Source organism: Trichomycterus rosablanca, chromosome 27 (assembly GCF_030014385.1).
Source record: "Trichomycterus rosablanca isolate fTriRos1 chromosome 27, fTriRos1.hap1, whole genome shotgun sequence".
Lineage (NCBI taxonomy): Eukaryota > Metazoa > Chordata > Actinopteri > Siluriformes > Trichomycteridae > Trichomycterus > Trichomycterus rosablanca.
In genome coordinates this window covers 7,647,010-7,660,723 of record NC_086014.1, presented here as the reverse complement: position 1 = coordinate 7,660,723, position 13,714 = coordinate 7,647,010, and the positions used below count along the sequence as shown (strand labels likewise).

The 13,714-nt window shown below is 37.6% G+C and overlaps 1 protein-coding gene across 5 annotated transcripts in view; it reads left to right on the top strand.

Moving 5' to 3' along the window:
- The first annotated feature begins 4,209 nt into the window (after nucleotides 1-4,209).
- The window catches only part of lcor (ligand dependent nuclear receptor corepressor), a 32,486-nt gene continuing 22,981 nt past the window's right edge, over nucleotides 4,210-13,714 (top strand). For 4 of the 5 annotated variants that reach the window (XM_062989871.1, XM_062989870.1, XM_062989869.1 and 1 more), the window contains exon 1: nucleotides 4,210-4,313. The gene's annotated coding sequence lies outside the window, so the exon portion shown is untranslated. Of the gene's footprint in view, nucleotides 4,318-13,714 lie in introns of all 5 variants that reach the window. The other variant, XM_062989868.1, reaches the window with a different exon arrangement.

The window sequence follows — 13,714 nt, the reverse complement described above, 5'->3', positions numbered from 1 at the left end:
GCTTTTTTACAAAAGACACTGTCTTAAAGCAACAAGAATTTAGGACAAAAAACCAGAAAACCTCTTTTAAGCAAGCTAACTTCAAGAGTGGCAAGGAAAAAGTCTCTTAAAATTACAAGGAAGAAACTTTAAAGTTTCTTGTATGCCAACATAAATGCTGTATATGTCAATGTTAATGTCATGTCTGACTCTTTAAGTGTTCATAATTGCCTAGGTGAACTTTAAGGCAAATAGACTGCTGTTAGATTTTCTTACTCCTAAGAATTTACAGGGGTGCATACAGTTTTTTAAAAATATATATTTATTTTATGATAAGAATGTAAATATGTTTTTTAAATTTAGCAGCACTGTGGCACACCAGATAGTGTGGGTGCACAGTGCTTAACACCTGGGTGTGATCCTTGACAAGATGAGACTGGACACAAATGTAATCATTCAGTGAAGATTCTTTTACGGTATATCCATTAGCATAATAATAATCTATAGCACAGGTCAAAGGCAACGAGCATAATGAGCATTCATCATCAGAATATGAAAAAACAGGCATGGGTTAGACACAACAAGAAATTCAGATAAACTACTAGAAATACAGAATGACTGCTCAAGGAAACACTTAACAAAAACAATTATACTTTACTAAGTACACAGAAAGGGTAAAGAATGGAATCAGTAATCTAATCAAGGCAACATTGACAACAGGTAAAGTTATTAGGGAATTAACCAATTAACAGAATGTAGTGGAGTAATGATAGCAAAACGGACAGACACATGAGGAACTGCAAGGCCAAGGGAAGAGAGATACAACCCCAACCCCCCCAACACTTTTTTTTAATATGTGACTTTCGAAACACGCTGAAAGGAATACTGTTTGTAAATGTCTCTTAATGCTGTCAAGAACAACTAGCCACAAACACGGTCACTTGATTTTTTTAGGCAGGAATTGATAGGCTTGACAGGCAATTGGTTTCTGGTCACATGACTGGAGGGCCAGCTGAGACCACTGACATGATTGGAGAGCTGGGACTGGTGATGGAACAAAGGCACCAGTTGGGAACTGCAGCTGGACTTACTGGTTGACTGGGACCAGGCACAGGACTTGGGACAGATCTAGAGGGCTGGCTCAGACTGGAGATGGGACCATCAACAGGACTGGCTGAGAGCAGTGGCTACTTGGAACCAAACTGCCCATCTGCATGGGATTTGAGGGCTGGTTGTCTCCTTAAAAAGTTGTTTGAATGTCTCATAATAGATCTTCTAGGAGGAAGTCTTCTATAGTAGGATTCCTGGGGCACCTGTAGCACAATAATTAACACAGAAGAACAATGAAGCATAAGTAACATCTATACTCAGAATCCGAATTGACGGCTGAACAAATAAAATGCTAACAAAATGACAAATACACAATGAGGGTTTAAACCCAGAAACTAATAAAGGAAACATTAACAGCAGATTAACACTTTAGGAAATTAACCAACAGAACGAACAGATTGGATTGAAGAAATTAAAGCAAAACAAAACAATCATGACTAAGTCAAGTCAAACCAATTTTATTTGTATAGCACTTTTTTACAAAATACATTGTCTTAAAGCAACTTTACAGATTCCATGAACAAAAAATTCCTTGTTGAGCAAGCCAAGGGCAACAGTGGCAACGAAAAACTTACCAAATATTACAAGGAAGAAACCTTGAGAGGAACCAACAGGAACCCAAACTTCTTGTGTGACCTAGAGGATAATATGAATGAATTGGAAGTAAATTAAATTACTCTGTCCCAAATACCATACTACAGACTACATTGTTTGTTAAATTAGATCTCTATCAATGGCTAGGTTGCTATTTATACTGTCCATTGTATTGTATTGTGTGTGGATTAAGTCACAGCTAATTTTTCTTGTTTGTTCCAAAATAGTATTATTTGAACTGTAGACTAGCCAATCAAGGGTGTTTGCCCTTAAAATTCTTAGGAGTTTGACAAAATGCTCTTAACAGAGGTTCAGAGTGTGACTAAAACCATGATGTTGACATACATAATCCAAAATATTCCACCACTGGCTGGTAAAAAAAGGCAGTGCAAGCATGTGTGTCCTCATGCAGATGAGGTTGTTAAAAGGAAAGAATTATCCCTTTGCCTTTAACAATGGCAAAAAAACAAATTTTCACATATTAGAATCAGCTTGATTGTATAAGAAGAAAAAAAATCACAGTAAAAAGTGCAATTTAATATTTATCCTCCCTCACAAATATGGTACTCCTGGAAAATATGAAGAAATGGCTGTAAAACATACATTATTGCTTACTTTTTGATATATGATTCAAAACAACAGTTTATTGGAAGTACAATGCTTAAAAAAAACTATTTAGGAAAAGTTTTTGCCAGCAGAGGAGGAATAAGGAGGTGCATATAAGAGCGTCATATGTCTCTCTAAAATCCCAAAGTACACCTACACATCAATGGCACCTTCACACATGACAGATATTGGCTTTTTTTACTTTTCTACTAACAGTCTGAACGGTCCTTTCTCTGTCCTTTCAGCACAGAGAACATAACATCCTTTTTTCCTGAAAACAAGCTGAAACATGGTTTCACTTGACAAAGTCACACATTTCTAATATTCACATTCACATACTAATAAAAATTACAGATAAATGTTAACCATACAAAGTCAAAAGAAATTAAGTATATAATAAAAGTATAAAATATTGTGGTTTACTTATGTATATTATATGACTACGGTAATGCTGATGATATTACCAACTTTAGAACTAATAATATAAGACCCCCCCCCCAAAAAAACCCCAAAACAAAACAAAAAAAAAACAGTAGGTGGAATAGCAACTTTGAATTGGCCCTTGTTGTGACATGCATATGAGTACAAAAATAAGTGAACTCATGTAATTTCCTTAAATGGATTAATACTTTGGTCAGTTCGGGGTGTGTTCGACTTGTGCCCATTGATTTTAGAATGTCTTAAGACCTACCATGACCCTGATCAAGATTAAGTGTTTAATAAAGATAAACCAGTGTCGAGGAGGGTGGCTCGGTGGGTAGCACTGTCCCCTTACAGTGAGAAGGTCCAGGATTTGATTTCCAGGTGGATTGGTCTGGGTCCTTTCTGCTTAGAGTTTGCATGTTCTCCCTGTGTGTGTGTGTGGCATTTCTTCAGGTGCTCTGGTTTCCTCCCACAGTCCAAAGACATGCAGTCAAGTTAACTGAAAATACAAAATTGCCCTATGTATGAGTCTGTGTATGAGTGTGTTTGCTCTGTGATGGACTGGCGACCAATAGGTGTTTCCTACCTTTCACCCAGTGACATGGACCCATCTACACCCTGACAAACTTTTTGACAAACCTCATAACATTAAAAACATGAATACAAAAGTTGTCTATATTCAAAATATTTCTAAGTTTGTAAAATTACGGACCATGAGTGCAAGCTAAATTCCATGATGAACTTTGCTGTTTCTTTTTAATTACACAGAATAGATATCCATACAGAGTGCACTATTGCCAATTTTCTTATTGCCAGCTAGCCCTTACTGGACCCTAATAGGCTTTGTGTGTGTTAGTCCATTATCCCACTTATCCCAATCTTTATTACTCAAACAACCAGTTTTTATTTTTAATAAGGCTAATGACCTCCTTTACAACTTCCACCACCCATTTATTTACAATATTCACATTCAAAATCATTTTGGTTAGAAAAAGAGAGGGGTGACTAACTTAATAGAAAACTATTGATCAGCGTCACCTTTTAAAAATGACAGATTTGAAAAATCAGTGTCAATGTTTTTAAACACCATAGGCCATAGATATTATCTGTTGATATAGCAGTGCAAATGCATGACCTTGAGTTGTTTACTTGACAGTGAAATGGTACCACCAGAAATTAAATTACCAGTTCAAGGGGTTCATATCAGGCAGCTTATTGGTGTAGGCTTTCAGTCCAAAACAGCAACTTCAATATGGAATTGTACAGGTGTAAATAAATGAAAGCCTAATGATCAGATACAGTTTGATCATTTAGTTTAAACAAAATGTATTGCAGAATTTGTTAAACTATTCAGGAGCCACATGTGCCCCTTGGTTTGAGTGAACATCACCAGTGTTAAGACAATTTAACCTCCACCCAACCAATTTCCGATTCCAAAATACTGATGACGTAATATTATGGAGGTACCCAACAGAACGTGTGTTGTCCGTGGGAGGGGCCGATGGAAAATGGCGAGTCTGTGTAAACGGCAGGAATGTACGACTGAAAGGGACGGCTTTCGACAGGAACTTAATTCGTGGCGGCAAAAACCCATTTACTAAGTAGGTAAGATTGCCACATACGTTTTTCAGCAAGTGTTCATGGGATGTGCTCTTTAATAAATACGTACAGCGTTGCTATTTGTGATTAGCGCAGCAGATTGCTGTTTTTATATTCAGCCGGTCGCCTCATTCGGTTTCTTATCTAACTATTTAGAAAACCAATTCGTATTTGCCCCTTTTTATTTAATAAATCTTTTTATTTTATTTATTATTTAACTATCATGTTGTGTAATTTAGATCTCGCGTTTAATATTTGAAATTGCTTATTGAAAACGGGCGTGTCACTTGTAGAAATAGGCCTGCATTTAATCCAGTGAAAGCCTGGTTCCATTCGTTTTGGTGGTAGTAGATTTCTGCTCCGTTAGGATAGGTTGTGCAAGGTGCACGGTTGAGTGAATACTAAAGATAAATGTATGAAAGTTAATTGCACATTTATTCACAGCATTAAGCTCTTGTTTACAGCGAATTATATAATAATAAATTATTGTAATTTTAAGATTTGTTTGTAATTTTAATGAATGAAAGTTTAAGTAAAACCAATGTGTTTAGGTAAAACCAATAGTAATTTGGAAAATAAAATGGTAGTAAATAATAATTTTTAGTTGAGGAATAATAAAATGTCCACACACTTAATCACCAGTCTTGTTTAAAAGTAATGTTTATTTTTATTAACTTATCTATCCATGATAGGACCGCTGTTAGGTCCTACCTGGAATCACAGTAATACACCATTGACAGGCCGCCAATCAATCGCTCTAATATCAAGGGGCAATTCAAAATAACCGCTCCACCTACTAGTAAATTTTGGGATATGGTAGGAAATTATGGGAGGTCCTGCCATTGTAAAACATTACTGCTTGGGATGGATCTAAACATTAAGCAAGGCTAGTGAGCAGAATATGTTTATTTCTAATTTCGCAGCAGTAAATTGGGGAGGCATTTTGAGCTTATCTGAATATTTGGAAGACGGCCTTGGAGGAAACCCACACAAACATGAGAACAACAAACCAAACACCTCACAGATCTTGAGTGTAGTTAGTATTTAAACCCATGACCCCCTCTTAAGTTGTAAGTTCATTGTAATTTTTCCTTGTTTGGCTGTATACCGTTTAAAAATGCTTTTAAGTATGAACAAAAATGTGCAGTCACCTGTACACCACTTATCAAACATCTCATAAAAACTCAATGAAGTTTGCTGCTGTAACACCCTTCACTCTTTTAGAAAGGTTGTTTACTAGATTGTGTGCAGAGATTCTCTTACATTCACTTAAAACCCACATTATTATTGGTGAGGAGAAGCATTGACATTCGGCTTCAGAGGGATGTGCAGGCCACTTGTTATCATCCACACAACTCAGCAAATCTTTTGTTAAAGACACTACTTTGTGCACAGTTTTAATGAGAACGTAGCATTGGGGTGATATGGCAGTGTTTGGGCTGGTTTAAAAACAAGGCAGGCAGCTGCATTTTTAATCAATTGCAGGAATTTAATAGTGGTCATGGGAGCACGTGCCAGAAGTGAGTTGCAGTAGTCCAGCCTTGAGATGATGAGTGATTTGTACAAGAATCTGAATGACTTCCATAGACAGAATTTGTCAATTTTTTTTATAAAAGACAACTGACTATCCAGGACAACACCAAGGTATTATACATTATCAGATGGTCTGATCTGAGAGTTATCTGGAGAAATAAGTAGGTCCTGAAATGGAGACTGATCTCCAGGAATATATATCAGCTCAGTCTTGCTGAGGTAAAGTTTTAGGTTGATAAGCTGAAATCAATAATGAGATATCTGCCAGACATGCTGATAAGTGGGCTGTGACACTGTCTGAATGAGGGAATGACAGAATGAGCTATGAGGAGAATATGATCAAGAGCGTGTGTGTATATGCAAAACATAAGAAAACCAAGTACGGAGCCCTGTGAGACCAAAGTTATGTTTATAGATGATGAAATAAAGCCTATGAAGAAAAGTGCACCCTACCTACTGTGAAACATGGTGCAGGATTTACAATGTTGTGGGCTGCTTTGCTGTCTCTGGGACTGGAGGCCCAGACTGAGTTCCTTCGATCATGGACTGCCTTCGGGCTGTTTCCTGATATGTGACAGATGTAGATTAGGGCTGCACAATATTGGAAAAAGCTGACACTGCGATATATATTGCGATATTAAAAAAATTCAGGAATTTTCACCACATTATTAATAATATTAATAATGCATGTATCTTACTCTAAATAAGGGGCTCATCTGTGAAAAGGGGTGGTGCCTACAAGGGATACAAAAGATTATGACAAGCTACATCTTTGTACTTGGTTGAAACTGAGCATTAAACTAAGAAACCTTCAATATCTCTTCTCTCACAGAAAAATAAACATGGCTGACGGAGCGGACAAAGTTATTTTCAAACGTAAATAAATAATTATTGATTTTTAATTTTTTTATTAGCAAGTTTGGGCTTGTCAGCAAATGTAACCGTTTTCTGTACACGAATCGAGATGTTATGTTGACATGTTAGCGCTGCTAGGGTTGCCAACCGTCCAGTAAAATACGGAATCGTTCCATATTTAAAAACTAAATGTCGCGTTCCGTATTGAACTGATACGGGACGCGCTTTGTTCCGTATTTTTATCAATGGGAGAGAAATGCTGCAGATTAGACTGTTCAATACTAGAGCTAGGCGGTTCCTGAATCAACCGGGTTAATGATTCGAATCTTTGTACTGAATCAGGAATCACGAGTCAGAAATCTCAATGAACCCGGATCCTATGAGTCCTCTGACTGGCTGCTGCTCAGTACACAAGGCGAGTGAGCCGTCATGGAAAATAAGAACGGTGTGAATTTTCGTTTTGTGTCAAGCAGCAAAAAAGTTGTAGCATGACGTATTTGATATAATTTGCATTAAGTAACATCGCGCGTCCTGCGATGTGACTATCGCGCATGCACACATCGCGATGACGATGCTGAAACGAAATATCGTGCAGCCCAATGTACAGTAGATGTAGCAAATGTATGATGTAACTGACATGTTGAGTACTCCAAAGGGTGAAAACAACTGAGGTGATGAAATAGGTTCCACAGCCATGCCTTTGTAATGTGTGCAGCATGTGGTTTTGCATTGTCTTGTTGAAAAATGCATGGACGTCCCTGGAAAAGCTGATGTCTTGAAGGCAGTATATGTTGCTCTAAAATCTCAGTGTACTTTTCTGCATTAATGCTGCCATCACAGAAGTGTAAATGACCTTTGCCCAGGGCACTGACACAGCCCCATACTATGATGGACCCTGGCTTTTGGTCCATTTTGTCTTTGGTCCGAAGCACACAGCATCCATTTTTTCCCAAAAAAGACCTGGAATGCTGATTCATCTGACCACAATACACGTTTCCACTAGGGCTGCAACGATTAGTCGACATAATCGATAACGTCGACTATGAAAATTTGTCGACGTGCACACTAAAGGGACTGCAGGGGGCGCAGCATCGCTTCCATGGTGCAGCGGGGAGTTTATGAAGACAGAGAGGCAAAGCTAGAGAGACCAAAACTTTCAGGAGCATTTCAGCCAAAATAACCCAAAGAAACGAGCTGAACGCAGACACTACAAAGCAGAGTTGTGGTTTCACGCCAGCAGTGATGGCATAGTTACCTTGAAAAAGTAATCTGATTTCTGATACTGATTACTCCTTTAAAAAGTAACTTAGTTACTTTATTAATTACTTGATTTTAAAAGTAACTAAGTTAGATTACAAGTTACTTTATTAGTTACATTCAGCAGCTGCCGACAACACCCCCTGCCGCCTCAACATAAAAATGACAACCAGTTTTGCCAATACTCACTTTATTGGAAGTGCATTTTTAACAGTAACAATGTATCTCCTGACATTTAAAGTTGAACTGAAAAACTATTTCCTGAAAAAAATACGTGTTTTTATAAAAATAAAATACAGTTTCTCTTGAATTAACTTAACATAAATAATTGTTTTTATAAAAAATAAAAGTCTTTCTTGACTTCACTTAACATAAATACTTGTTTTTATAAAAAAATAAAAGTCTTTCTTGACTTCACTTAACATAAATACTTGTTTTTATAAAATATAAAATAAAGACAGTCTTTCTTGACCTGACATATTTAACTGTTAACACTGTAATGGCAAAACTGAACATTGAACCTGTTGTTCACAGCATTAGAGCAGCAAGGAGTGGTTTTACAAAACATATGTGTATACGGTGGTTTATAACACCACGTTTGTTACTTTGGCCTAATCTTATGTTGTAATCGCATGTTATGAGTGAAACAGTGGAGTGGGGCGAGTAAACCAGTGGTTGTACCTCATTAACAGAAGCTTCTCAAACCTCTTGTCAGAAAGTCTATTTCTTCTAGGCGTGAGCACCAAACCTCCCAGACTGAGAAGCCGCTCCACAGGAGCACTTGATGGGGTTGGAAATGTTCTTTATGTTTGAAAATTTATGCAGAATCTGAAGGTCATAGGCTGACCTCAGGTAGTCCATGACTTCCTTTTCTGCAGAGTAGGTCTCCTCTGGCTCTGCCTCAAAAGTGAAAAAGTCCATCTCACCTTGGCTGGCAGCTGTGGTGGGCACACTGGCAGGGCTCTGTGCTGCAGGAGCAGTTGTGCGACACTCTGCTGTCAGAAGCTCTTTTACTCGCTCCCTCCTACCTGTGTCTCTCAGCCATCGGAGTTTGAATTTTGGACAACTGACAGCTGCGAGAAGGGCATCTTTGTCGTCCAGCACACTGGCAAAACGAGTCTGGATAGCCTGAAAAATATAATTGATATGTTTATGCCTACAAGGCCTACTATTTATTATGTCATTGAATTACTTGCAAACAATGCCTAATGTTATGGATTTAATTTTGTTTTAGGTTACTTACTGACGTTTGTATTTGTTTTAATCTTCTTTTGCAATGATAAGGAATATTCTGCTCCATGTTCATGAATAGTGTGATGCAAGAAATTTTAACTAGCTTAAAGATGGAACATACCTGCACTATGGCATCTGGAAGGCCTGTAGTCATCCTGGAGAGTGCATCTTTTACAGCCAGGGTCTTCTGCATCAGAACTTCAAGTGTGGGTAGTAAAGTCCCATAAGGACAGTCACCTTGTAAAATGTCCAGTGCTGCAGTCAGAGGCTTCATGACGGTGCAGTACTCATGCAGGAACTGGTACTCTCTGTCTTTGAAGCACTTAACTCCCAGCTTGGTGCACAGAGTATTCAGCTCACTCATGGGGATTTCTGCAATTCTCCTTACAGCATCAAAAAAGGAATTCCACCTTGTGGATGCTGGTACCAGGAGCTTTCTTTTGCTGACTTCCTCCACTGCTTCTGATGCAAGGGTAAATTTACTTGTTTTGGTCCAAAGAGCTGTGCATTTTGCTGTGCTGCTCTTATACACATCCTTGCTCTCTGCATGGGAAGTTAAATATTTCTCCACATCACTTGTGGAAATGATGTTGATGGTGTGTGAAGCACACCTGTGGTGCTAGGGAAGAGACAGATGGCCATCACTTTCATTCTCAGCTGAGAGGATTTCTGACAGATCTAAAAAAGTGACATCATCTGTGGGGATGGACTCTTCCACCTCCGTCTCATCATCGGACTCTGTGACAGGCTGATAAACTTTAAACGCCTTCACAAAGTTGGATCCATTATCAGTCACTGTTGCAACTACTTTGTTGAGTAGTCCATATGAAGTGAATGTTTTCGATTTCTGCACCAATAACATACGTGTGTGTATACCGCGAATTCTCCTACATGCCAATGCAGCCTTGTTGAGCGTTACTCCCATATAGCTTCTGTTGTTAGCAGTCCAAATATCCGCGGTAGTTGACACAAAGTTGACCTCATTCAGCGCGGCCTTCAGATTTCTCTCCATCTCTTCATACTCCTTCTCCAGGTAAGAAGAAAAAGCTGCTCTGTGAGGCAGCTCAGCATTGATAGTAGTAGGGATCTTGTTTATTATGGCACGAAACGAGGGCGAGTCAACCGTGTTTAAGGGCAGCATTTCCTCTACTACATACTGCCTGACCAACTTCTTCAACTCTCCCCGACTTACTGGTTTTACACCAAAGTCCAGCTTTTGTTGTTTGGGTGGTGGGGGACCTCCTGCATTAGTCGCAGCTCTCTGCTTCACACCACCTGGTGGGACTTGCTCTGTAAGTTTGACTGTGCCGTGCTGCGACTCCAAATGTTTCTTCAAATTTAACGTAGTGTTTTTAAAGCTAGATAGCACTTTGTCGCCAGCACAGAGTGTACAACGAACCTTGATATTGTCATCTTTAGCTGACACAAACTCAAAATAGTGCCTGTATTTCCAGCTAGAAAACGCGCTTCTCTCTCCTCCCTCCATTGTTTACGTTTGTGTCGCTGCGTTGTATTACACGTGAGTTGTCCTCATGCTGAAAACGTGACTTAATTGTCGCATAGGCCAGACGTCACTCCCCGAGATGCAAGAAGAAAGCAAAAATATATCTTTTTACTAAGGAAAATGACAAAAATAGTAACGCACAGTAACTTGGATAAGTAACTTTAATCTGATTACTGGATTGGAAATAGTAACTCGTTAGATTACTTGTTACTGAAAAAATGTGGTCAGATCAGTGCACGCCAGCACTACGGTGAAACGCCAGCACCCTGCAGCTGTGATGACCAGCGTTATTCCGGACATGTACGTTTTTACAACGCTTTGTGCTTTAACCAACGTAGTTAATGTTTGTTAATGCTAGAATACTTGTCGGAAAACTTCCTAAGAGTTCGCTATTTTTCAGGTTTGTTAGCTAGCTAATGCATTATGGAAGTAAATCTGTCTCATCAGATTTTGAATTTAAAAGCCTTTGAATTTTTATTACTGAACTTTAAGCCTTTGAATTTTGATTACTGAACTTTTTTGCCTCAGAATTCAACCCACACATTTTACAATAACTCATTTTCACTTTCATTTTTTGATGTTAACAAATTCAAAATCAAAAATTCAAGTTTATAAAATTCAAATAATATATATTCAGGTTGCTCAAATTCGATAGGTCAAATTCAGATCACAAAATTCAGATTAAAAAATTCAGACTAAACATCCGGGACACGCAGGATGAGCAATCGATTCCAGAGCCGTAGATAGAACAGAGTAGCGACACTCCCATAGAGAACCGCTGTGACGGGGGCGGGACGTTTCTCTGCACAGCTCCGGGTGGAGCTCTGTTCATTTCCACTACTGAGCAGCATTTTCAGCTGTATGTTGCTTTGTTTTAAAGAAATAATGAATTTGGTGTCATTAATATACTTAATACTGTTATTGTTTAGCATTTGCTCAGCACTAAATGTTACATGTTTGTCTTATTTAATAGGTATAACTGAATTTAGCTCAGTCAGTTAAGCTTAATTAATGCCACTAGAGTCTTTTCACCTAAAATGAGGTGATTAATCAAGAGTCTTGTTACAGAAATGATAATAAAACATTAGAACCATAATAAATCATGCTACTTTTACTTTCACACTTAAGTACATTTGAAGGTAAATACTTTAGTACTTTTACTCAGTGAAGTGGAGGTAAAGAGTATTTTTACTTTTACTACTACTTTTACTGGAGTAATATTTTACCTTGGATATCTCTACTTCAACTCAACTACATGGTTTGTGTACCTTGTCCACCACTTACATTAGACAAAATGAACTTGTGCATATTATTATGAATTAATTCATGTATTACATGTAGGAATCAATTATTAATCACTCATGAAATAAGAGATGAATGAAGCTATTTCATGTACCTGCACAATAATGTTAAAGGTATGGTAGTGTGTTTATCAATCTGTTCATTCAGTGCAGGTAAACCTTATGAATCCAGCCACATGGCTCAGTGTTTAACCAAAATGATGATTATTATTATTATTATGAATCCTCAGGAAAGTGAAGGGAGATTATAGTTTATGCAAAAAAAAAGAAAGAAAAAAAGCTCTTTAATCTCTGTACTGTATATTGTTTATACTACTTAATGATATCACATTATGTAATGTATGCTAATATAATGTACTGTGTGTTAACAAGAACGATCTATTCATTATAAGTCATTATAAACATCAATCTTTCACTTCATATACCAAATGCAGTAAATGTAAAGGCAGTTGAAAATACCCAGAAATTGTACAAATGTTTATTATTTAGTGTTTAATACTTCATTCACTGCTGCTTGTCCCATCCCAGCTAGCCTTGTAATTGTGGCCCACTTCCGGCGCAGCTGGGCCGGAATAGCCCCCAAAACACTGCGATACCATTTATTTCCCATTTTCTTCTCCTTTCACATCCTCATAGATAAAATAATACATTTATTCTACAGATTAACTACAGATTAACTACAGATTAACTACAGATTAACTACAGATTGTGCAGCAGAAAGTATTTTATTAAGATAATTGCAGCAAGTATAATAATAATAATAATAATAATCAGAATATTAAAAATAAGACAAATTATAAAAGTGAAACAAAATGACAACTATATTAATATTATATATAGAAAATAACATATAATTGCATATAAGAATGATAATTATCAAAGTGAACAATATTGTAAATATACATACTATACTACGCATACACAATACTACTAAACATACTACTACTACAACTACATCTACTAATACAGCCTACATACATACCATAAATATTTTACACACACACACACACACACACACACACATATATATATATATATATATATACAGTGGTGGAAATAAGTATTTTATATTATTAATTATTATTATTAAGTATTTAATACACTATTGAATGAGCTTTAATTATTTTGCAGCTGTTGGCTAATGCAAGAAACTGTTTACCTTTTAGCTAACGTTACCTGAAGTGTATTAGTTCAGACTACCAGTTAACCTGAAACTCAATAGATAACATTACCTAACAGTTTCCATTTCCAAATTGCTCTCTATCTTAATCCAAAACTCATTAATAGACTTTCTGCTTACATTTTGCTAAGTAAAATGTTAAGATTCAACGTTAATTTACCAAACACGAACAAATAATTAGTCCTCTTTTTTAACGGCTCGCATCGCACTGTTGCTATGGTGACGTTGTTCCGCGTTTCTACGAGCACCAGCCAAACCCAGCTGTGGTAACAACTGGGCCGGATCTGGCTACACTGATTCTGGCCGATTCTGACACTCGGCCGACTGTGCCGATAGAAAAGAGGGAGCTGGACCAGATGATTGTGCTAGCTGGGATATGAGAACATGACAGCGCGGGGTTTTTTGAAACTATTGGATGGATACATAAACCACGTGACCGTGTGGCGGCGAGAACAAGGAGTGTCGCAACTCTCTCTATCTACGGCTCTGATCGATTCTGTCTCAAATCGAACCGACACCCAGCCAATCAAGTTACACTCC